Below are 23,984 nucleotides of genomic sequence, written 5' to 3'. Positions count from 1 at the left end.
TAAAACCATTATTTAAAATATGTGTTCCCATGTTTCATTTATTTTTCTTAACTTTGATCAATATCTCTTCCTTATTTAACTCACAAATGCTAGAAAAGAGAAAATTAACAAAAAAAGCAGGGAGCAAATGTACCTAAGGATTTTGCATATGCAAAACCAGTGCTCCTCAAAGCGCAGGCTTCATGAATGTATTTTATTTTATTTTACTTGAATTTTTGTTTATCGCTGGCCGTACCCAGAAAGTCTTAGAGCGTCTCACATGGTTCAAACCCACCCTTTCAACACAACCTAAAAAGGCAAGGCACCCTGTCGTGAAATCAGAGTAGTTTACAAGATCAAAACTCTTCCTGCCGCCCCAGGACCTTTGAACGGTAGCGCAGGCTCCGGTGCTCTACGACATAGATGAGGGAGATGCCCTTCTTGCCGGGATTCCAGCCACACAGCTGGCCGCTCTTAAGGTGGCAACACACCCCGGAGCGTGCCTCAGCACCAGGGCAAGCAACTTCGAGAGCATATCCCATCCTATGCGAGAAGCACTTGTTACCCTTACTAGCAAAATTCCAGTTAAAAAATACCTGTATCACTTACAAGACTACCTTGGCGGGCACCCCACACTAACTGACCGCTAAGTTAAACTCCTCAGGCGGTACGCGACATATACGCAGAAAGGTCCATTGCCAGACTCATGGCTAAATGGGCCAGTAAGGGGAAAACTAGGAAACAGTCATTCTCCTGCTATGCTGCGGTCCTATGGAGTTTCATTCCAGTCGCATTGCGGACTGTTCCCTTCCTCCTCCTGTTCCAGAAAGATATGAAAATCTGGCAAGTTCAGTCAGACCTTGACATTACCTAGAGTCTGAGGCTACTCACCAGCCATGGGGTGACAGAGTGGCTATCTGAAACTGAACACAGCGCTACTGTGTTACTTGCTTTATGTGCACACACAGTACTTTGTTATCATACTGTCTGCCCCTTAAGACTCTTGCCTGTTAATGTTAACCTAATCCTGCTGTGCAGCTCTCCAGTGCTCCCGAGCTAGGTTCACGCTATATACCTATGATAACAATAATGATAAAAATAGAGATATAGGAATTGTGGGGAGATTTGTCATGGGGAAATTGACCTTGTGGCTGCATTGCAGGCACTGTTACTAATCTGGCACTTTGGCACTTGCACACTTTAAGTAATACGAGAGGCGGGCAATAACATATTTCCAGTGCGCTCAGCTTGGTTTTTCTTCCTCTATAAGGCTAGTGTGAGTAGCTGCAAACCTGGTTGACATAGGTATTGCCCTACACCTATTCTCAAATAAACATTGAACAAATGAGTCAACGCGAGTAATTGCGCAAGTCCAATAACTATATGTTAGAGACTTTATTCCCAATATCTCACAAATGAAATCAAATGTACAATTACTGTTCTTGTGCCTGTTCAATTTCTATCCGACACGTGGTTCGACCTTCTCGTTCTTTCTCAGGGCTAATGATCAAGTTAGAGGCACTCATATTGTATCATCATTTGTTGATTCGTTAAAATTAATACATAGTATCAAGCATTTAACATTTCCATTCACAATCGTGGATTTCCTATATAGTGTTCCTGAATCAATCAAATCCCCCTCCCCCCAAAAATGTAAACATAGATCATTATGAGTTTGTTCACAGATCCGGGGGCGAAAAGAACAACAAAGAAAACCATGAATATGGATCCTTAGCCCAATTCTAGCATTGAATATTATTATAACCTCCAAGGCTGTCACCTCTTGTGATTATATCATGCTTGTTAGCCATGGACCCTAAAATTATCCCGGTACAGTGTATCAACCACACTCATGCCCCAATTCTTGTGCTCCATCATTTGTACTGCATAGTGTCACATTCTAAACACCCCACCAGTATGTTATCTATGCACTACTGTTACATGCTGTTAATAATATTTGGGCAAGCCATGCTTTGAGATTACTATGGACCATGAGCTTAACTTGCTTAAACTCACCCTTTGCCCTGTGATTCACTGGGGCATTCTACATCATACTAGTTTCTAATCTGTTAATTGGCTTAATCAATCTGTATGGATATTTAATGGTTTAAGTGTCTTTCATTATTCAGATTGCCATTGAGACCATTTAATTAAAGATTTATTTTACTCACCAGTAATCATCTTAATCACTTTTAATTGCAATGATCAATGATATTGCATATTATTCGATGGAACTGCAAATGGGCATAAAGTATATTATTATACATATTATACATATATGGTAAAGCTTCACCTAGCATAGGTAAGCAACCTAGCCATTCTGGTTTCCTGAAGTATTATAGTCACATTACATCTAGGACGGTTTACCTATTATTGAGGATGTCCTGCAGGGAACATGCTACCAAATTCTCTGTGCTGCGTGTTTCACAATCGTGGGCCGCCATTTTGTTTCATTTAAATAGGCCCGGGTGACGTCATCCACATGCAAATATCTGAATAACACTTTTGGAAAATAATAGATAGGATATGTAGATAGGACTCCCATTGACTTCTTAGATTTTCATATCTATGCTGAACACGGTAAACTGCAAACAAGAACATTCAGAAAACCAACCAAAGTTAATTCAACCTTATTTGCGACCAGTTGTTACAGATTCTCCACCATCACTAATATACCGGTGGGAGAATGTCATTGCGCTATAAGGAACTGCAGTGACGGTGTGATCTTTGAGCAGGAATGCTATTTACTCAGGGAGATGTTGTGTGAAAGAGGACACCCTAGTTCAAGCATTTGCCAGGTGTATGATAAAATTAGGCACATGAAACGAACCAATATGGTGAACCCAGTGGCCCAATGGAAAACCAAACAGAACTCAAGTCTAAATCTCATCACAAAATACTAGAGTACTACATACGATTGTCCAAAAGCATTGGCATCTGGACACTGACTTTCAGAAATATATAGAATCTAAACTCAGGTTTATTTACACCAGGGCACTAACTATTAAAAGCGAATCAAGCCTGTCCTACCTGACGACAGTAGAGAAGAAAGAAGTCAGTGGCAGTGAATGGTTGAGAGGAAAGGGATTTCACAAGAGTGGAAACTGCAGCATGTGTAAATATGCACACTCGGATTGTGAAGTGTTAGCCTGCCAGAGTGGTATGGAAATGCATATTCATGACTTTATCATTTATAAAACCAAGTTTGTTGTATATGCAATTATTTGTATTTGTCAAAAGATATATATTGGAAGTATTCGACAGATAAGAGTACTTATCTATGAACACATGTTGAGTTTAAATAATCAGAACCCACAAGTGCCTTTGGCCAATCATTGGCAAAAAAAACACTAGATGTAGGATAAAGTGAATGTTAGATTTCATTTAAATTCACCTGATTTCATTTTATTGAATTTGTAGAGCGCCTTTCCCCAAAGGCGCTCAACAAAATATATCAAAAGCAGTACAATTAATCATGATAAAATATCAACATAAGTCAAAGTAAAATCAGAAGAGGGGGAAGCCAGGGAGTTAAGATACAAGAGAAGATAAGAGATGGCCTTTGAGGTTTGATTGAAAGATATAAAGAGATGAGGCAGAACGAAGTGAAAGGAGAAGGGAGTTCAAGTGTTTGGGGGCCAGGAGAGTAAAAGAACAGAAATGAGAAGAAGCACAGGGAGGTTTAGGAACAGTTAGAAGAAATAGGTTCTGTGATCTTAGGGGTGCAGAGGGACATAGAACGAGAGGACAAATGAGAGATAAGGGGGGGTCAGACCATGAGTTACTTTGGAATAAACAATCGAGAGAAAGTGATAAAGAAGACAAGATTGAAAAGGGAGTAATGAAAGTGAAAGTAGGGAGGGTGTGATGGAAGACCGAGGGGGTAAAGAGAAGAGGAGATGGATGGAGGAATTATAAACAGAACGGAGAGGAAGAAGGTTGGAAGCAGGAGTACCAAGCAATGGAGATGAGCAATAGTCAATAAGGGAAAAGAAAAGAGAGAAAAGAAGAGGTTTCGTAGCATGAAAGGAAAGATAGGAGCGAGCACGACAAATGTTAATAGGTGTATAACAACAAGAGCGGGCAAAGGAGGAAATATGAAGAGAAAATGAGAGAGAAGGATCAATAATAATGCCCAAATTGTGCGCAGATGGCGAGAAAGGAAGAGAAGATGAAGGAAAGGAGAAAAAGGGAGGGGAGGATGCGGGAGAAATAGTAGAGGCAGAAAGCACAGGACCTCCGTTTTAGAGGGATTGAGATGTAGAAAATGAGAGGACATTCAGTTTTGAACAGCAGAAAGACTATTTGAAACAATAGAGTGAAGAGCAGAATCAAAGGAAGAAAAAGATCTGGGTATCATCAGCGTACAGATGAAAAGAAAGACGTAAGGAGTAGAAAGAGGAGTAGTGCAAAGAGTGAAAAGAAGAGGCGCAAGTACCAAGCCTTGAGGGATACCATATAGAAGAAGGATTGAAGGAGAAGTGTTCCCAGCCCAGGTTACGGAATAGGACTGTAGGGCAATGTAGGAACTGAACCATTCAAGAGCAGACGCAGAGATATCCAAGGTGGAAAGGGAGGAAATAAGAAGAGAGTGATCAACAGTGTCAAATGCAGCAGACAGGTCAAGAAGAATAAGAATAGAAGAAAGTTTGGAGCGATGGGCTGTGAGGAGAGAATTTGAGACATTTCGAAGAGCAGTCTTTCTAGACAGAGTGAGAAAGACGAAAGACAAACTGAAGAGGGGGGAGGAGAGAACGGAGATTCAGACAACAGATTACATGAGCATAAGCAGCCCTTTCAAAAATTTTAGAAAGGAAAGGCAGAAGAGAAAAAGGGCAGAAATTAGCAGGAATAGCTGAATCAGGAGAAGGTGTATTCAGAATGGGAAGAAAAAGTGCATGCTTAAAGGTAGGGGGAAAGCAAGAATTTGCAAAAGAGCTGTTAATGAGAGAGGTGAGATAATGAAGAAGATAAGGATATACGTGAGGGATACGAGAAGAGGGGAAAAGATCGGATGGAGAAACAGTAGGGTGAGCACCAGCTAAAAGAGCACAGGTATCAGGGTCAGCAAGAGGAGAGAATGATGAAAAAGAATGTAGCGATACAACAGGACAGGGAGGAGAGGAAAGAGTAACAGAAGAAGTGAAAGCTAAGCAGAGGTTTGCTACTTTAGATGTAACATAGTTTGCAAAGTCAGAAGGAGAGAAAGACGAGAAAGCAGATGGATCAGGCGTTTCAGTAGACAGAACATTGTGAACAAACTGCTAGAGGTGATGAGGATGGTGGGAAAGAGAGAGTGTGAGTTCTGAAAAATAGGATTTTTGAACAATAAATTAAGCAGAGTCAAAAGCAGAGTCAAAAGAGCAGTGCAATGTAGAGAGTGTAGCGAGATGAATGTGGAGCGACAATGTTTCCATTGCCATTCGGCTTTACGCAGACTGCAGCAAAGAGAGCTAGGGCTGTGAAGTTTTAGAGAAGAGTTGGAGAAAAAGGGTGCAAAGGAAAAGTTAAGTCAAGCGAAGATAGCAAAGAAGAATGTAGAGTGCTAGCAACTGAATAAGGAGATAAAACAGAGAAGAGTAAAAAGAGGAAAGAAAAGATGGAGGATCAAAAGAAGAAAGATTACGTCAAGTGAAGATAGTCGAGGAAGAACAGGAGGGGAACAGAGAAAGAAAATAGTAAGTGATCAGAAGCGTTACAAGAGGCAGGAAACACAGGAGAAGCCGGGAAGTGAGGAAAAGATTCATTGGATTCCAGAAAGCGATTCTTGGCAAAAGAGGCGGTGACCAGAGATTGCTACTACAACCATTAGAATCGAGACTCATTTGTAAAACTACGTAGTACTGTCTCAGGATTGATTACGGTCTACGAAATGTATGTGTTTTTGTGATAATCCAGTTGGGACGGATTTGTTCGCTGAGTCATGTATGTTTTGCATCTCAATGCATGGTAGCACAATGGAGGAACTATGGACATAGAGATGATACTAAAGGGTAATGAGATAAGATATAATTAGTAGCCTGTCATTTGTTTTGCTGTACCAGGAAGGATGTGTTACTACTGTAATACATCCATGTCAACTATGGTGAATGAAATTTAAGGATAGGTCATTAATATCAGGCATGAGCATCTCACACATATAAATGCTAGTATATAAGGGAAACAAGTATGGAGATGATGTATGCTCAATGGCAGTACAAAGATCGGAATATGAATGTATTTATGTATAATATGTAGGTACTTCAATTGAAAAAACTATCGAAGAGCCAAATGCAAATGGTGTTACGTCATGTTAAAGAACTTTGACCTGTTGGGGTCATATCAGTGAAGCACACTATGTTAGTACTTCAATTTAAAATACTATGGAAGAGCTAAATACAAATTGTGTTACGTAAGGTTAAAGAACTTTGACATGTTGGGGTCATATCAGTGAAGCACACGCACTTCATAGCATTTTATAAGGCAATTCAGCTTTCAAAAGGAGCCAGGGTTATTATAAACCTAATTCAATTTAATCTGATAAGAAAAAGTATGCCTGTGCGCTCGTGGAAATGTTTATTTTGTTGACAGGAAGTGACGCATACGTCATATGCGCATGACGTCACCCGGGCATCATGCACATTATTTAAATAAAACAAAATGGCGGCAACGATTGTGAAACACGCAGCATGCCACATTCGGTAGAATGCTCCCTACAGAATATCCTCAGTAACAGTTAAACCGACCTAGATGTAATGTGACCATAATATAATGGGCCACCAGAATAGTGAATGACTAGGTTGCTTACTTAGAAATTATGCAATTATGCTAGGTGAAGGTTTACCCTATGTATGATATTTATAATAATATACTTAACCCAGATACAACTGTCATTTGTGTCAAACAATTCAGCTCTTACATAGAAGTCCCAGTTGCCTAACCCTCCCAACAAATGATATTGCCTGCCAGTAGTACTTGTCCTTTTTCTAATGTTCTCATTCATGGCAGCTGTGGCAGTTCGAGGAGTTATAACAACCAGTCTGTTCTTAATCATAGGCACACATTTAGAGTTATCCCCAGGGCACTGAGCAGGAATCAGACTGATTGTCCAGAAATGTTTACTTGCCTCACGTCACTGTGAGTCACCCAGTCCCAGGTGTATCCTGCTCAGGGACCTGGCAGAATCTGACTTGTCTGCACACTGCTGGGTCCATTTAAGATTAAAAGTTCTCCCTTGCCATGTCAAAACATATCTCTTCCTGTCCCAAGGCCAATCCTGAACTTCAGGAGTATTGAAAACATTGGTTAGATTACTCCTCCACAGTCCCTTAATCAAGCGTTCCAGTTGGGCACGATTGTTCCAATGTTCTAGTTCATTAAGGAGTGTTGTTAGGTACAACAGCCCCACTACCTGGCTCAATATCAACAGCCTGCCCCCAATTCTCATGTACCACATTTGGTTTACAGTTTGTGGCATGAATCCAGGAGCCTATCCATTTAAGTTTCACAGCCATGTCAGTTGCAAGCAATACCTGAAAAGGACCGAACCACCTGGGAGCCAGTGCCAATCTGCTATAGTGCTCCTTGATCAGATCAAAATCCCTAGATTGGATGGGGTGCCAAGAGTTTTCTGGTCCTTTGGGTGGTGTCAGTGAATACAAAGACTTGATTTGATATGAGCCCCTGACATAACGGCACCAGTAAGGTGAATAATAGAAAATGCACTCTTGACAGGTGGTATGAGTGAAGACATACTGAGCAGCTCATTAACACCTAGCGGAGGCCCAATCCTGTTCTGCTATTGGCTGTACTGCACATACTAAACAATACCAAAGGGAGCATCTCTGGCCGTTTCAGGGCAATCTGTTAACACAGTTTAGCTAGTCTATTCTTTAATGTCCCATTCTGCCACTCTACTGTCCCGACAGATTGGAGGTGATGGGGACAGTGTAGCTTTAGCTGTATCTGTGTTCTTGTGCACAATTCCTTCATTAGTGGTCTGGTAAAATGGGTATTACTCCCATGTTTACCCCAAATCATGGTAGAAAATCCTTTATTGAAAATTTAGCAATAGTTATTATATCTGCTGGGTGACACAAGTTGGTTTCCACCCAGCTTAAAAAGGTATCCACCACCACCACTAAAACATATTGATAATTTCTGCATTTCTGAAGCTGGATGAAGTCTATTAATAGATTCTTGAACAGTCCATAAGGTCGTGGCTGTTCTTTTGGAATTGGTTGTATGACTTTCCCAGCATTTTCTTACTTGCAAATGATAGCCTGTCTACAGTAAACCTGTGCTATGGAAATGAAATCTGGCGCATACAAGCCTTATCTCAATGTGGCACTCATACGGCTATTCCTACATGGACAAGTCCATCATAAATGTGAGCCAAGTAGTGTAATAGGACTTTTTGTGTGATGAGCTGGTATTGTTCATATTGCCTAAAGTTCTCAGAGTGTAGATGATAGCCTCTTCATGACCAAGAGTCTTCTTCTGATTTTGGGGCTGTCTTTTGGGTGCTTGCTAGTTCCTCTGGTGTCATGGATAGAGGAGGTTTATTCTTAGAACATCTTCAGCCTGAGTGTTGGAAACGGCCACCTGCTGAAGTGTTCATAAACTCAGGATTGACCGGCTGGTGTCCAGAATAATTTATAATTATTTCCTTCTTATGGACACAATAATGGCCTCTAAAATGGCTAGGTTCAAGAATGTGTTCAAGGTTAAAAAAAATTATACAAGAGACATAAATTCAACAAAATCAACATTTATCCAGCAATTGGTCATAAATTCCCGACACAAAATTCCATGCATGTGTGAATGAATCACTCAATACATAAATATAAGAAATTGCACAAAGTGCATACAAAAATCACAAGAGCAAAATGATGACCTTTTCAAATTGGAAAAGTTACAAAGTGAGAAAAAAAACCATGTAGAACACAAACAGTTGAATCCTAAAATATATAGTCAAGAATTCGGGGTTGGAACTAAAACAACTCAAGTCATTCTAAAGTTGTTATTCCATGTCATGAATTAAAGAGTAAGTCTAACAATCAGTCTACTAGAAGAGACAACAAATTCTTATTTGTCTTCTGTAATGAGCTCATGTATGGGCGTTTCCTGATGAACCCTACTCTAGTTCCAACCATATCCCCCTTATTGGGCTGCTTTTCCTCAGGACTTGATCCTATGTTTTCTTGTTTTCAACAGAGCTTTTTTTTCCTTTTTCTTCGGGCGGCTCCCTTTTGTCCTATAAATTCAAAACACAGGAAATCATCAATGTGTTTTGGGGGTTCCAATTATTAACTTATAATGACATAAACTCAAATGCAAATTGTTTTAGAGTACTCACTATTTCAAGGCTGTTCAGTAAATATCACCTTGAGGTAGAAACATGAAGACACCTACAAAAAACAGTAATAATGCAGACCTTTTGCTGTTCCAAAATGTGCCAACTAGGGGGACAATCATCTGAAATGTGGCCATATAGATGTCATTAACAAGCCAAAAAGATATTTGGTGTATAGAAGAAATTAATAAATAATATTTATACACACACTTACAGTTGTCTATATAATGTTAGGCTCTTCCCCTGAGACACGCTGTAAACTTCCAATTCTTCATGCCATAGGGCAATAGAAGTGTCCTTAATAAGTCACCCTTATGTAGTTGCCATAAATCTGTGTCAGCCCTCAGAAGAAATTATAATAAAGGGTCGGCAGGCTTTAAGTAAAAGCTGTTTCGGAAGTTATAGTTAATATGAACGTTTTTGTTGTTAAAAACACCTCGCGGAGCAAGGGCATGTGTAGCACTTACCAGTGTATGGCTGACCATTACGGTTTCCCCAAACCCGGAAAGTGAGAATCGCCTCCATGGTGAGAAGCCTCCAATTTCAAAAGGAAAAGATATTGTAGTGTTTGACAGGGATATAATGACGCGGTATGTTTATATATATATATTTATTGTTAAGTATTATTATACAAGATATATCAGAATACATGGAAAAGAGGATTAGATGTGGAGCCCCACCAACTGGCAGCTGCATCATACGGTTGTCATTTGAATCGCATTGTTGTTCCTCGCACCGAAGCACGTCTCCTGCATTCCAGAAGCTGGTGCTCGTGCAGGCTGCATCTCGTGGCTATGTCTGGTGACAGTATGGAAGGATATGTACATAATGCACATACTACAGGTATCCTTGTCTGTCCAGTCTAAGCTACTCGTGACCGCACGTAGCGTTTCATTCAAGGAAAAATGAAGCATTCTCTGGGTGTGGTTGCTAAATAACCCACAGAGAAGCTCTCAGGCCCACGTCATGCATAGTGAACATCAAGGACGGACTAAGGTGATCTCGTACCAGGGCGTGCTGTTGCTGAGTAACGCAGGAACGCTGTCGTAGCTGCATTGCCATACTAAACCTGCCTGGAGCCTTACCATCCAGAGTCGGCAGCGGAAATGAGTGCTTAAATGGCAACACCGGTGAAAATGGGTCAGAGCTAGCTGTCTATGAGTGTGTAAAACAAAAGGATGGCATAAATGACATCATGTATTACAGATGCTATTATGACAATCACAGAGAGCTAGAATGTCTGCTTGGTTGTGGAAGTTATCATTTCTGCCACTGCCATCATCTCTGGTTTATAGATAGACCGGTGCCTGCAATTAGACAATGACAAAGAGCTGGAATGTCTTCTCGGATGTGGAAATTGTAAGTTCTGCAGCTATCATCAATGCTGGTGTATAGATGGATCAGTGGCTGCAATTAGAATCAACACTCAGCCCGTGGTGAGAGTGGGTGGAATGCTACACCCCCCCAGGTGCAGATTGGTTTGAGGAATCATCAAATGGGCTAATATGAGGCATCACAGCAGACTTATCCATCCCTAAATGGCATGTTAAAGCTAAATGGCACAGAAAACAGGAATGTAAGGTCAGATAGATGTATGAGTCAAACACAACCAAGAGGGTGCCATTCCTCACTATCATCAAGGCCATGTACATAGCTCTGTAAAGTGTAGAACCAGTACTGTTCTCTTCTGGACAGTTGTGTTTCTCTCATGTTTCCATCCCTTGTCTGAATCTTATCAATGACCCACCATTTTAGATCATCCTGACTATGCCCTTGTTGCAAGAAATGCCCCACTAAGGGAGCTGGAAGGGCCCTGATTTTGCAACAATGTTCAATGATCCTTCGTTTGGCCTGTCTGCTGGTTTTCCCCTCATATAACGTGTTACATGGACATTGAATCACATATATAATGTACATGCTTTCGCAAGTGATCTGGAACCTCAACAACCAATCCTTCCCATTGACTTCAAAAGAAGTTATTTTGACAGTGAATTTGCAGAAAGAGCAACTTCTGCAAGCAAAAGGGCTGCTACAGAGCTATGGTTTGTAATTGGGCAACCTGAGGATGTGAGGAAGACTCTTTGCTTCCACGACTGCCTAAAATGATGTGCAACACCAAACTCATAACGGGAAGCTGCATATATGTTAACACTGTCTTGTTTTGCAGGTTTGCAAGCACTTGTCATTGCAACCAGTTCTGCTGCTTGCGCCGACCACACATTGGGAACTTCAGTGCTCTCTACTACATCATGGGATGAACAAACTGCATATTTGGCTGTAAACCAACCTTTCTCATCCATGGAACAAGTCAACAAAGTATATTCAGCCAGCCATGTTATTTTCATGGAGTATCAAACCGGCCTTTTATGGGCTGAACGAGTTTGTCAGTGATCGCAACACAGCCTTGCTGTTCACAGCCATGTTATTCGCTCTCTAGAGGAATGGGAAGAATTGAGGCTGTATTCAGAACAGGACAGCGCGTAGGTGTGATATGTGGTGAGTCCAGTAATAACATTTCATATTTGGCTGGTCGGGTCAGGGACAGATGTTGGGTTTTTGTCTTTAACGGTAGTCTTTATATGGCATGCATAACCGCTTGCTGTAGTGATGTTCCTAACACCGTGCATAGAGAAGCAACAGGGACTTAGGCTACCCCACCTGTCTGACGCTGGCCGGGAATGGATCCAGCACACTTAGTACAAATCCCTATAGGTGGTCTGTGCATAAGAGAACACCCAAATTATATTTCATACAATAACAGTTTTATTCATGTGACTTATAAAAATAGCATTACAAAGCTATCATCCAAAACCTTTTGTTTGCCCGTAATTGCCGGGTAGTAATACACTGTTTAAGGCATCTCAAATCAACCTCATACAATGAATCTTTGCAGTTTATGCAGTGTGAGTTAGTACATCTGGTGGCTTTAAAATGTGGTATGGTTGTCTTCACATCTGTCTAGTCAAAATTAACACTATGCATTCACATTGTTCTACAGCAAGAGCAGCAGCTATTATGACCTAAGACATGGGGGCAAGGCCTGCTGCAGCCGTACCTAGGGCTATACTGTAATCAGCAATCAGGCTCTGCTTTTCACCATGTTTTTTTGTAAGGACAATAAGGAAAAACTGTTTCATTCCTGACAATACAGCGTGAAGTTATTTTTACAATCGGGCAACCCTAATGATGGCTCATATGATAGTGCTTGCTTAATCACGTCAAATACTTTTTCTGTTCCTCGGTCCATTGCAGGGGATCTAGGGCTTTTAGTTAACAGCTGCAGCATCTTAATGTTCTCTGCATAACCTAATTTCTAATGTCTCCAAAGCTCTGTCAGCCTCAGAAATGCTTCCATCTGTGTTAATGTCTGTGTTTGGGCACCTTTCAAATGTATGTGTGTTTGCTACAAATTGGTGGCCTACCATGATGCAGAGCCCTAAATAATGAACTCTTTTACACGTACATGTGTGTCTTGTTTGCAGGTGTCATATGAAGGGGACGCTAAGAGTAATTAATCTAGAACATACTCACTACTTTAATTTGCAGATTCGTAATGCACAAGAACATCAGAGCTATTGTGAAAGGCCCAAAGAGAATAAGTATAAGTTGGTCAAAAGTGAAAGGCAGTGATATACAAATTGGATTCAATCCAAAAGAGCTATGATATATCAATAAGATGCAGAGAACATGCTTAAGGCTGTAACGAATAGAAATTCCAGAAATGCATGGAATATCTTAAACCAACGTCAAAATACTAGTGACAGATTAATTCCGGACGTGCCAGAAGCAATATGGACTAGTTACTTCACAGAGCTATATAAAGCAAGAGATACCAACCGTATTACTGTGTCCGAGAAACAACCAACCAAATGTATACTTGACTATATGCAAGAAGATCTTGTGATGCTCATCACGAATCAGAATATGTCCCGCGCCCCAGGACCAGGTGGGTTATCCAATGCAGTCATTAAACAGAATCCCCAATGTTGGGTAAAACTGTGATTGCAACTATTTGACCTGATTGTGGAATCAAATGCCATCCCTCGGACGTGTCAAACAGCAAACTCGTGCCCATTTTCAAGCAGGGCGACAGAAAGAATCTGAGTAATTATCACCCCATCTCCCTCCTAGACCCCCTTGGGAAACTCTTTGCCACATTCCTATTACAAAAACTAACTAGCTAGGCAGCGAAGAATAACAGGCACGAGAAAAGACAAACAGGATTTACCAAAAAAGTTGGCACCAATATAAACCTGCTCTTATTAAATCTGTTCAAGCTGACAAAACTCAGATATACGCAGTTTTTGTAGACCTGAAACTTGCGTTTGATATGGTGAATTGACAAGCATTGTGGGACAAACTCAAAACTTGGGAAGGTCCCGATGAGATTGCGGAACCCATCAAACAACTGTATAATAACACTGGTATTCAAATCCGTATGACAGCAGATGGTGTAGTGACTGCGCCGATTGAAACATGGAATGGGCTGAAACAAGGGTGCCTCTTGGCGTCCACCCTTTTCAACCTTTTCACTTCAGACATCGATGACTACATGAATATACCAACTCGAAATCCTCCTAAAATAAACTCTATCCAAGTGCTGCAGATGATGTACGCAGATGACATTGTTATCTTTGATAAAACTCAACAAGGTTTGCAGGCATGCCTCGACCAATTAGAAGCTATATGAGGCTGAACGAATTGAAAATGAATACGCAAAAAACAAAAATGTTGCTACTGACTAAGAAACGGTCAAAAAATCAATATACATGGTTTCTAGAAGTCCAAACAGTGAAATATCTTGGGGTATGGATCGATCAAACAAACTCTGAGATGGAATGGGTTCAACATCTGAAATCCAAAGCACATGTCCTACCCAGGCAAGGTGCTTTCATCCATAGAAAATACAGGAAATGTTCATTGAAACCTGTGGTAACCTTTTTTAGACAAACAGTGGTAACAATTCTAGGATATGGAGGAGAGGGAATGAGTAAAATCGACCCTTCAACATGGCAACAGCTCGAAGCCATCTTTTGGCGCAAAGTATTAGCGCTGCTGCCCTCATTTCCTATGGCACGGATTCGTTGAGAAATCGCGAGGCAGTCATTACAATCCATAATGACGTGATACATCTCGATTTGTACAGAAAAATCCAGAGTGAAGAACATATCCCAGCTATAGAGATTCTGCGTACGAATTATGTGGCAATGAATAACCATGCTTTGAACGAATGGAAAACTAAAATGGAGGAACAACTTAAGAAGTCAGAGATTTCGATGGAGATGTTGACTTTACACCCACAGCATGCTAAAAAAAGAATAATGCAAAACGACTGGATATCTACGATACATTTGAAGAGCCAATACCAAATGGACCTAAGTTGTGAATTGGAGATAAGGCCGATCAACCAACTTTTTCCGGATAAAAACATTCAAGACTTATTTCTGCTCACCACGCAAGAACATTTAGCAAGAACCAGGCAAATAGCGACCACCCAGGCCTTTTGTAGATTTTGTAAAGAACCAGAAACTATAGAAACGCTCTATCATGTGATAATGGAATGCAAATCACTGACTGAAAAGCGAAATCTTTATAGAGAAATGTTTCTGACAGTCGCTCCACTGTTAGAGACTGGAATGTAGGGATCAAATATTGCTTCGAAACAACAAAAACCTAGTATACACGATTATCCAATTTTGGAAGAATGTAACACAAGAAGAGCTAAAGACATAGGGTGAACATTTCATTAATATTTTCGACAGTATCTTAATGAGAATACGCAATATAGACAAATGAAAAGTTTAGAAATAAACTATATAATGTTAATAAAAAAATAAATAAAAAAAAATAATCTAGATTTTGTACCAAAACTGACTGTCCAACGAACTTAATACCATCAAGGTCCATTTTCAATTGTTGAGAGAAGAGTGTGGGCGATTCTGTGTTCTCCTATAGAAGGTGTGTCCATGTATATTGGACTCACTGATCAAAAAGAAGAACACATTACTACTGTACGAATGGAAAGGAATAGAACAGAAAGCAGAACAGAGATTTGCACCTGTTAAGTGAAACACTTTTGGGGGGATTCAGGAGATAATGGTGGCCTTATTCTGGACTACCGGAAAAGACGGTAACACTACAGCATTAACAGCTTAAACAAAAATATAATTATTTCTCACTGGCTTCACAGGTAATATTGAGGTTTTACACAGGCTACAAGTTGGAACTATTATACCTTGTTACATGAGCAATTGTAGAACTGGAGCTATACCCTCTTCAGCTTCTAGGTTCAGTTCATACTGGGGATCTCTGGATAGTCATTCCGACTGATCTACCTTAACTCACACCAGTACTGCATTGCAAAATCATCCCACTTTGTTATCATGTGTAGATCGAAGGAAACTTGGGATGGCGGATAAACAAATTAGTGAGATCTGTGGACAAGTGAATATCTTTAGAGTCTGAATTGAACGATGTGTCATGTGCAAAGCCAACACTGCTTCAGTGTTTCTATCAGGCATGTCTAAAAGCACCCCATCTAGGCTACAATAAATAGTGCAAATCGTCTTGTATAAGAGGTCTCTTCCCAATACGTCTACATGGGCTGATGGACTCAATAAGAGTGTGGTTTTGTCTGTAATGTGTCCTAGCGTAACAGGAAGCAGTTCAGTAACTGGGTATAGAACATGTGTTTTAATAGGACTTCCTCGTTGACGGTCATGGAGGATAGAAGAATGTCAGGGAAACAGTTATGGGGATCACTGACCTACTAGCCCCATTGCCTACTAAAAAGGAGATAGCCGGTCTTCCCACTTCACACTACACATAAGGGCTACCTTGATTTACTGAATTCAAGGGACTCATGATGAGATGTTATCTCAGGCTGTCTCAGTACTGGGGCATTAGGTGAATGTCTTGATCTGGGGGTGAAGGGCAGACAACTCTACAGTGGCCAGTCTGAGCACTTTCTCTTCCAGTGGCCCTTCTGTTTGCAGTAATTACATGCTGTACGTCTAGAGAACTAGCCCAGTTGAAAATCATGTGGAGAAGCAGAACCTCTTGCTTGACCCCTGCCCCTAGGTCTGCCCCTATAAGCTTTCCTGCCCCACCCCCTGTGGAATCTGACCCTGGAGATTCTGCAGCTGTTAGCCCATGAACCTATTCTCAATATTCTCCTTCTTCTGCCCCTGACACACGACACAGTGATTGGCCTTAGACACAAGCTCAGAGAGTGGTTTAATCTGCCATCCAATGCAAAGCATGTTAAGCTACCGCTGAAGGCTAGGCTGCTATCTATCTCTTCAGCATGTCTACTGGTATGATAGTAACTAAATGTTATGTGAACGCTACTTTGAGCCTATCCAAATAATCTACTGCAGATTCTCCTTTGTTCTACTAGCAATTGTGAATCTTGCTCCATTCTTTCTTCCTTGGGCACATCTTGGTATTCCTAGGCTGTACAGGACCAGTTCCATGCTTATCCATGGCTCTTCAGACAGCCAATGCCCTTGTTGGATAATTCTGTGCCTTACTTTCACTGGCATAATGACCCTCATGACCTGCTTCGTGTCTGCTCTCTGACAAAACTTGGGGATCCTCACTAATACTTGGAAAATATTTGATCAGATTTCTACCATCTGAGTCTCTCCGCTAATTTGTACCTCCCCTTGTAAGGGAAACTGCAAATGGAGATATAACAAGGATCTATGAGATCCTGGTGTGGGCATTTCCCTAGGCAACTGCATCAGTGAGTATGCAGGAGGTACTGCAACAGGACCTGATATCAAATAGTCAGAAATGGCTGAAGGTAGAAACTGTGGGGCACTTGGTCGATGACCTGATACAGGTTGTTGAACAACCAGCCCTTTGGACTGCTTCTGCTCCAAGGTCTGGGCTGCCCAAGGTTGCATAGTAACAGTCTGTGCTTGGGCAGCTGTGTCATACAAGAGCATGCTCTGTGGCGCAGAAGTCCACAAGCCAGTAAAGAAATCTGTTATGTACTTTCACATTTCCTCCTTCTGCTTATCTTTTACCAATGAAGGACACAGCTTGGTGGTTACCAGCACCGTTTCTTTCCATGATTGACTCTTGTTTCTTATGGTTTTGATTTGACTCCATAATTCGTAATTCAAAAACTTTTAATCCCCTTATTTTAGAGGTATTTATCTTTCTGACTCCTCTTCATACCAAAACACCAAGGGTTAATTTTACTTCTACCTTAATCAAGGTTAAATTTCAATTCTTACCGAGAATTACAAGATTATTGTCACACTCAATCACGGTCTATAGAAGAAGTGGTTTAACAAAACATAGTTTAATATGCACAAACATTTCATCTGGCTATTGAAGCAGTAAAGACAATTCTTCAGTGCATAAATGATTCTTTTCAACATCAAAAAAAGTGTCCATTAAATCATTTCTAAAAGTTAAAATACAGTACCAAGTGTATAAATCACAAACGAGTGAGTACATAAGGCATTTTACATTAGATAATGCCTTTTCAATGGATTGTTCTAGTGCTGTATCTGTGCACCAGTGTATAAGTATTTTAATGGCCACTATAGTGCCAGCATATAGAAGAAAAAAAAAAAAAAACCCAAAACACTTGTACTATTATCACACAATTTTAAAGTACCACAGGCGCCTCACAAGAGGGGTTCTGTTTAACACCTAAAACCTTTTATATAGACAACATACACAATATGATGTCAACTATGTATAACACAGTCTATGTCAGCAATTTATTGCATAGATCTAAAAAAACACATGGGACCTGCTCATGCTAAATCAGGGTCGACCGGTTTCATAACCGTAACTTATTGTGGTCATCTTCATCAGGACTTTTAATTAAGAAGGTCTTGACTGCCTGTCTAGGGTCGCTGTCTTGCACCCCTCCGTGTGTGTTTCTATTCCGCACTTAGCTGAAGAGCGTCACTGCTCTTGGGTGTCTAGGGACTAAACGCTTCCTGATGTGGAAGTACTCGATGTCATGCTCTAAGGTTATAGAGTAGACTCATGTACACCCTTGCTAGCTCTGTTGAGTGTCTGTATCAGTGCTTTAATGCAACTGCACCAAAAATCGTGGGCTGGAAATTGCTTTTACAATAAGTTACGGTTATGAAACCGGTCGACCCTGATTTAGCATGAGCAGGTCTCATGTGTTTTTTTAGATCTATGCAATAAATTGCTGACATAGACTGTGTTATACATAGTTGACATCATATTGTGTATGTTGTCTATATAAAAGGTTTTAGGTGTTAAACAGGACCCCTCTTGTGAGGCGCCTGTGGTACTTTAAAATTGTGTGATAATAGTACAAGTGTTTTGGGTTTTTTTTTTTTTTTTTTTTTTTCTATATGCTGGCACTATAGTGGCCATTAAAATACTTATACACTGGTGCACAGATACAGCACTAGAACAATCCATTGAAAAGGCATTATCTAATGTAAAATGCCTTATGTACTCACTCGTTTGTGATTTATACACTTGGTACTGTATTTTAACTTTTAGAAATGATTTAATGGACACTTTTTTTGATGTTGAAAAGAATCATTTATACACTGAAGAATTGTCTTTACTGCTTCAATAGCCAGATGAAATGTTTGTGCATATTAAACTATGTTTTGTAAAACCACTTCCTCTTCATACCAATCAGCAGATGTCCCCGTAATGCTTTGGACAGGATTCTCCCTTTTTAGATTCTAAATCAAAGTTCAAATTAGTGTTAGACACGGGTCCTGACTGGCTACCCGCACCCGCGGGTGTAGGCACTCCTTACTTGCATGGTGAGCCTGGAGGCTGTACCCACAGTGGTGCCATATCTACGGTGGCAAAGGGAGAATCAGCGGTTGGGCCCCACGCTGCGCCCAACATTGGTCCGTGCTTCTGGGTGCTGCCATCTTTCCCACAGGACACATGCTCAGGTTCCTACAGATGAACCATGCGCAAGCACATTCTGTAATGGTATAATGTTGTCCGGGCAACCAGCAGTAATTACGGCAGTGCCATTCCAGTGCTATAAAAGCCCTGTTGAGACTGCGCTCCTCTTGTCTTAACTTCTCTGGTTGTGTTTTCGCTCTCTTTGCTTCTCTCTTCTCCATCTCTGCCCTAGGGTTCATTGCTACTTCTGGCTTTGTTGCCCTGCCTTACTTACCTTCCATTTCTGGCCTTGCCTTGTCTAGTTATCCTTTCCTAGTACTCACTTGCCACGTTTCTTACTACTTCTGTTATTCCCTTTGTGCCTTGCTCTACTGCTTGTTATCTTTGGCGCCCCGGGTTCAATGCTCTGCACTGTCCTTGCACCACCATTTGTTGGGGCATTTCGTTGTGGTGCAGGTTGACTTGCACGGGGTTATCTCCCTGTTCCATTCACAGAAGAGGGACCTGAGCATTCTTTCTGAGCTGCTTATTCACGCCGCCCATATGTCCTGTTCGCTTCATGACATCCTGGCTCAGCACTTCACCCATCATAATTGGACCAAAGGTACTAAGCGCCAGCTTGCTGAAGAGCACGATAATTAGCTTGCCTGTCTATAGGAAAGGTACCTTCTAGCGGTCACTCTCTATGCAAATTTTACCATATTAAATCATGCCATTCTTGTAAATATTTACATGTATGACTATTATATTTTGTACATATAAAATATGCTGATGTGCCTTTTTTTGGTATCGTCATCTGTTTATGTGCATGTTTTGTTAGGTTTTTGTAAAAATACGTTAGAACCTGAAACTTTAAAGCATTTGTATATTAAGTGTCCCACTTTGAATACAAAACAACGTAACATTTTTTGGTAAGTTTATATATTAATTTGATTTAATTAACTCTGGAACATTTTGGGCACGCTGTATTCGTGGTAATCAATTTAATTTGAATTTTGCAGTAATATCTTTTTGATAATAGCTAAGTCCCCTGGAGAAACTAAAAGAAAACAAGAAAATTCGGTGCAATTTTATACCCAATCATTAAGAACTTTTATGATTCACTACAGGAACTAACAATGACAATTTTATTACAAAATGAATTATGGGGATTTTAAATAGATGTGTTTTAAATTGAGTTATATATAGTATAAATTTCAATAGGAAAAGAAAATTTGATGTATGTATAGTAATAATCTCTTTTTATAACTTGTAGTGCATAGGGTTTCATTTGTAAACCATGAATACCCTTTATAAAATATGTACTATGCTCATAAAGATTAAAAAGTGCATCCCTCGGGGGATCTAATTATAGCAGTCAAAAATGTTTTGAATATAAAAAGATTTGATAAAAGAAGCTCCAGCAGTAATCTGTTGGCTGCTCGTCCCTTAGGGTTGGAAAGTTCTGATCATGAGGACTGGTTATTCATTAATATGTATGATCCTCCAATGGAAAACTAAAATCAGGGCATCATAGCATATATAGTGATGATATTGAATAAATTGTATGTTAACTATAATTGAGGATGGTTAATCTTGGTTGGTGACTTAGAGCCTACATTTTTCAACCTTTCAGGGCATTTTGCATTTGAGTATAAATGGGCAGGAGAAATATGGAGTAAAGTCTTAAATTATTGGGACTTGATAATGCTGTACAGACAGGTAGAGCAAGACATCCCTGGAGAATTTCCCTGGTCCAGTGACACTACAAGGTCCATACTAGATTTCTTTTTCTACATCTAGGATTCTTCTTGATAGGGTGCTAAATCTTAGGATCACTCAGAACAATGCAGGTGACGGCACAGTTCTTTCTCTTGCTGCAGGAAAACACATAAAGAAATCTTAGATGAAATGCGTATGGAAACACCAAATTAATAACACATTGAACCACCTAGTGTGGTCAGATAAAAACACGGCCACAATGAGTAATCTAGGTATGGAAAGGTTGAGTGACCCACAAGATCCACAACATTGACCTGGACCAAAATGATAGCTATACAAAATCAAAACAGCCACATAAGAAAATACAGGAGGCATGGAGGAGGTATGGAAAGGTTGAGTGACCCACAAGATCCACAACATTGTCCTGCACCAAAATGATAGCTATACAAAATCAAAACAGCCATATAAGAAAATGCAGGAGGCAAAAACCTAATAACCATTGGATAGATATGCCTACCCTATTGAGAAGCATAGACACAACAAATATTTTGGCCAATCATTAATTAACTGGATGGCCGAACAAAATCCCCTAAGTGCCCTAAATTTGGAGGCCATTTTAAATACAAATGTACTCCTTCTCATCCAAAAGTAAAGAGATCATGAACGTCAATGATCTCCCAGAGGGTAACATATCTCCGATATTGACAAAACCCCAAAACCATCGAGAGGGGTTGGGTTATTGAATATGATATAAAAACAACTTTTCTGGGTGAAAATGTTGGACCCTCTATTTGGAAATATAATTTAAAAAATCAGAGCTTCCAACGAGGTGGAGCCTTGTTCATTGTGCCTAGATTTATAAAAGGACAACCTGAGAATTCTCAATATAGTAGACTCATACCTCTTTCCGTTGTTTTCAACAAAGTATTGGCCTCATTACTGAGCACCTGGAGGCCATGCAAATGGCAGGCGGTGTATGGCACAAATCCCAATAAAATTACATAGCACAAAAAACTGCAAATTGGTTTTCGAAAAAAGATATTTCCCCCAAGTATCAAACAGGTTTTATGCAGGGTCCGGACATGACACACAGTGGATTGGTTCTTATATTCAAAGACAGTCAATGTTGGTGGGTAAACCTCTCCTTTTCATAGCCTTCTTCGACTACTTAGCATCATTTGATTTTGTGGCTTGAAAGAGAGCCTAAGGAACTTTATTGCTGGGGTTCTGATGCTAGACTACTACAACTATTAATACTGCTCCAAAGTGGAACCTTAGTGAGAATTAAATTAGCTACAATAGGCTGGTTTACAAACAATATATCCACAAATCTTGGGCTGAAGCAGGGCTGTGTTGTGGCACCACTTCTTTTCAATGTATATATGGCAGATAAGAAAAAGGAAATGTGCTCATCAATAAATAACTGAATCTGTCAATAACTTTCCTCCTAAAATAGGTCAGTCCATTATTAGTTGGATTGCTTAGGCAAACATATCATCTCACTGGATGTGAAGCAAATAGATTTACAAAGGCACTTAGATGCCATACTTCCCTATTCTGAAACCAATAGCTTGGAAACTAACAATGTGAAGAATACAACAATGTGCTTTTGGTGGAAAAAGGCTGCAAGAAATGTTATCTGGAAATTGGGAAAATGTCCTTTGGAGGTGGCCTCAGTTTTTTGTTACTTGGGCTTTAACTTAAGAAAGGACAAACAAGAACAAAGCAGAAACAATGGAAAAAAAACAAAAAGTATGTCAATGGTAGCATTCAGGTGTTTTGACAGGGAGTATAATGTTTTCCCTCATCCCTCTGATAAACATGTACAAACAGCAGGTAGCCATTGTGATAACCTATGGAAAATATGACTGAATGCCTTGGATGTATGGTTGCGAAAAATAGGAGGAAGCCTATGGCGGTCAGCCATGGGTCTTCCCCAAAGCATGGCTATCCACCTTATTGGAACCGAGCTTGCCCTAACCTCATCATTAACCATGGCCCTAATAGGGAATGTTTGGTACTAAAGATTTAGAGGCCTTGGAATTGTACCTTTGTAAAATATTAACATTTTGTATTTTTATTTTCATATTTATTTGTCATTTTTATAGCGTCTTATGCCAAGGTGCTGTACAAAACCAATGTACAGTACAAATAATTGAAAATGGTAATACAATAGACAAGAATTAAAAACTCCAATGAGATTAAGATACAATTAAGATTGAAGTAAGAAAGTTTTCAAGGCAGCTCGGGAAGTGGGATAAGGGTGAATAGATCATAAAGAGAGTGGAAGAGCATTCCACTGAAGAGGTGTCAACAAAGAAAAAGAGCGGAACCATGAAGATGCACACGGAGGGTGGGGTACAGTTAGAAAAAAGTGAGATTGAGAGCTATGAGCATGAGAGGGAACATAAAAGGAAACAAGAGATGAGAGATAAATAGGCGCAAGACCATAAATGGACTTGAATACAATACAGAGAAAATGTAATTTCAGTTGAGAGTGAGAAGATAGCCAATGAAGAGAAGCCAGAGAGGTAAAAATCGCTTTATGAATAGATAAAGAATACAAGAAACGAATAGAGGAGTTAAAAACAGACTTCAGAGGAGCTAGGCAAGAGATTGGAGATTCAAAGAGAGGTACAGAGCAGTAGAATTGATGTTAGAAAATTAAGGAAGAAATGAAAAGCTTAGTAGCACTAAAAGTTAGGAGAGGTATAACTTTCCGAATGTTGTAAAGATAAAGCGACAGGAGCAGGATGTAATAGAGATATGATAAGCAAGTATTGAGAGATTAATGCGCGTATTAGGCTGTGAGCATAGCTCTCCTAGAATCAGTTTTTACATGATTTTAAAGATGTCTTAATAATGTTTTTGATGTAACAGTGTGCGATACAGAAGGACGCCCATTTTAATGTTTTTTTTTATTGTAGGTTTTATCATAGTAATATTATGTATTTTATGATGTGTTTGAACCTGATGACTTTTTGCCGAATAAAGGTTTTTCAACAACAACAGATACGCAAAAGAGAGATTAGTGTCAAGATGAATGCAGAGATTGCATATCGTAAATTAGATAGGCAGATGGGAGGCAGGA

The sequence above is a fragment of the Ambystoma mexicanum genome, chromosome 4q (assembly GCF_040938575.1).
Source record: "Ambystoma mexicanum isolate Mex_15411 chromosome 4q, UKY_AmexF1_1, whole genome shotgun sequence".
Lineage (NCBI taxonomy): Eukaryota > Metazoa > Chordata > Amphibia > Caudata > Ambystomatidae > Ambystoma > Ambystoma mexicanum.
The sequence above is the reverse complement of the archived record's forward strand: the minus strand, read 5'-3'. Positions refer to the sequence as shown.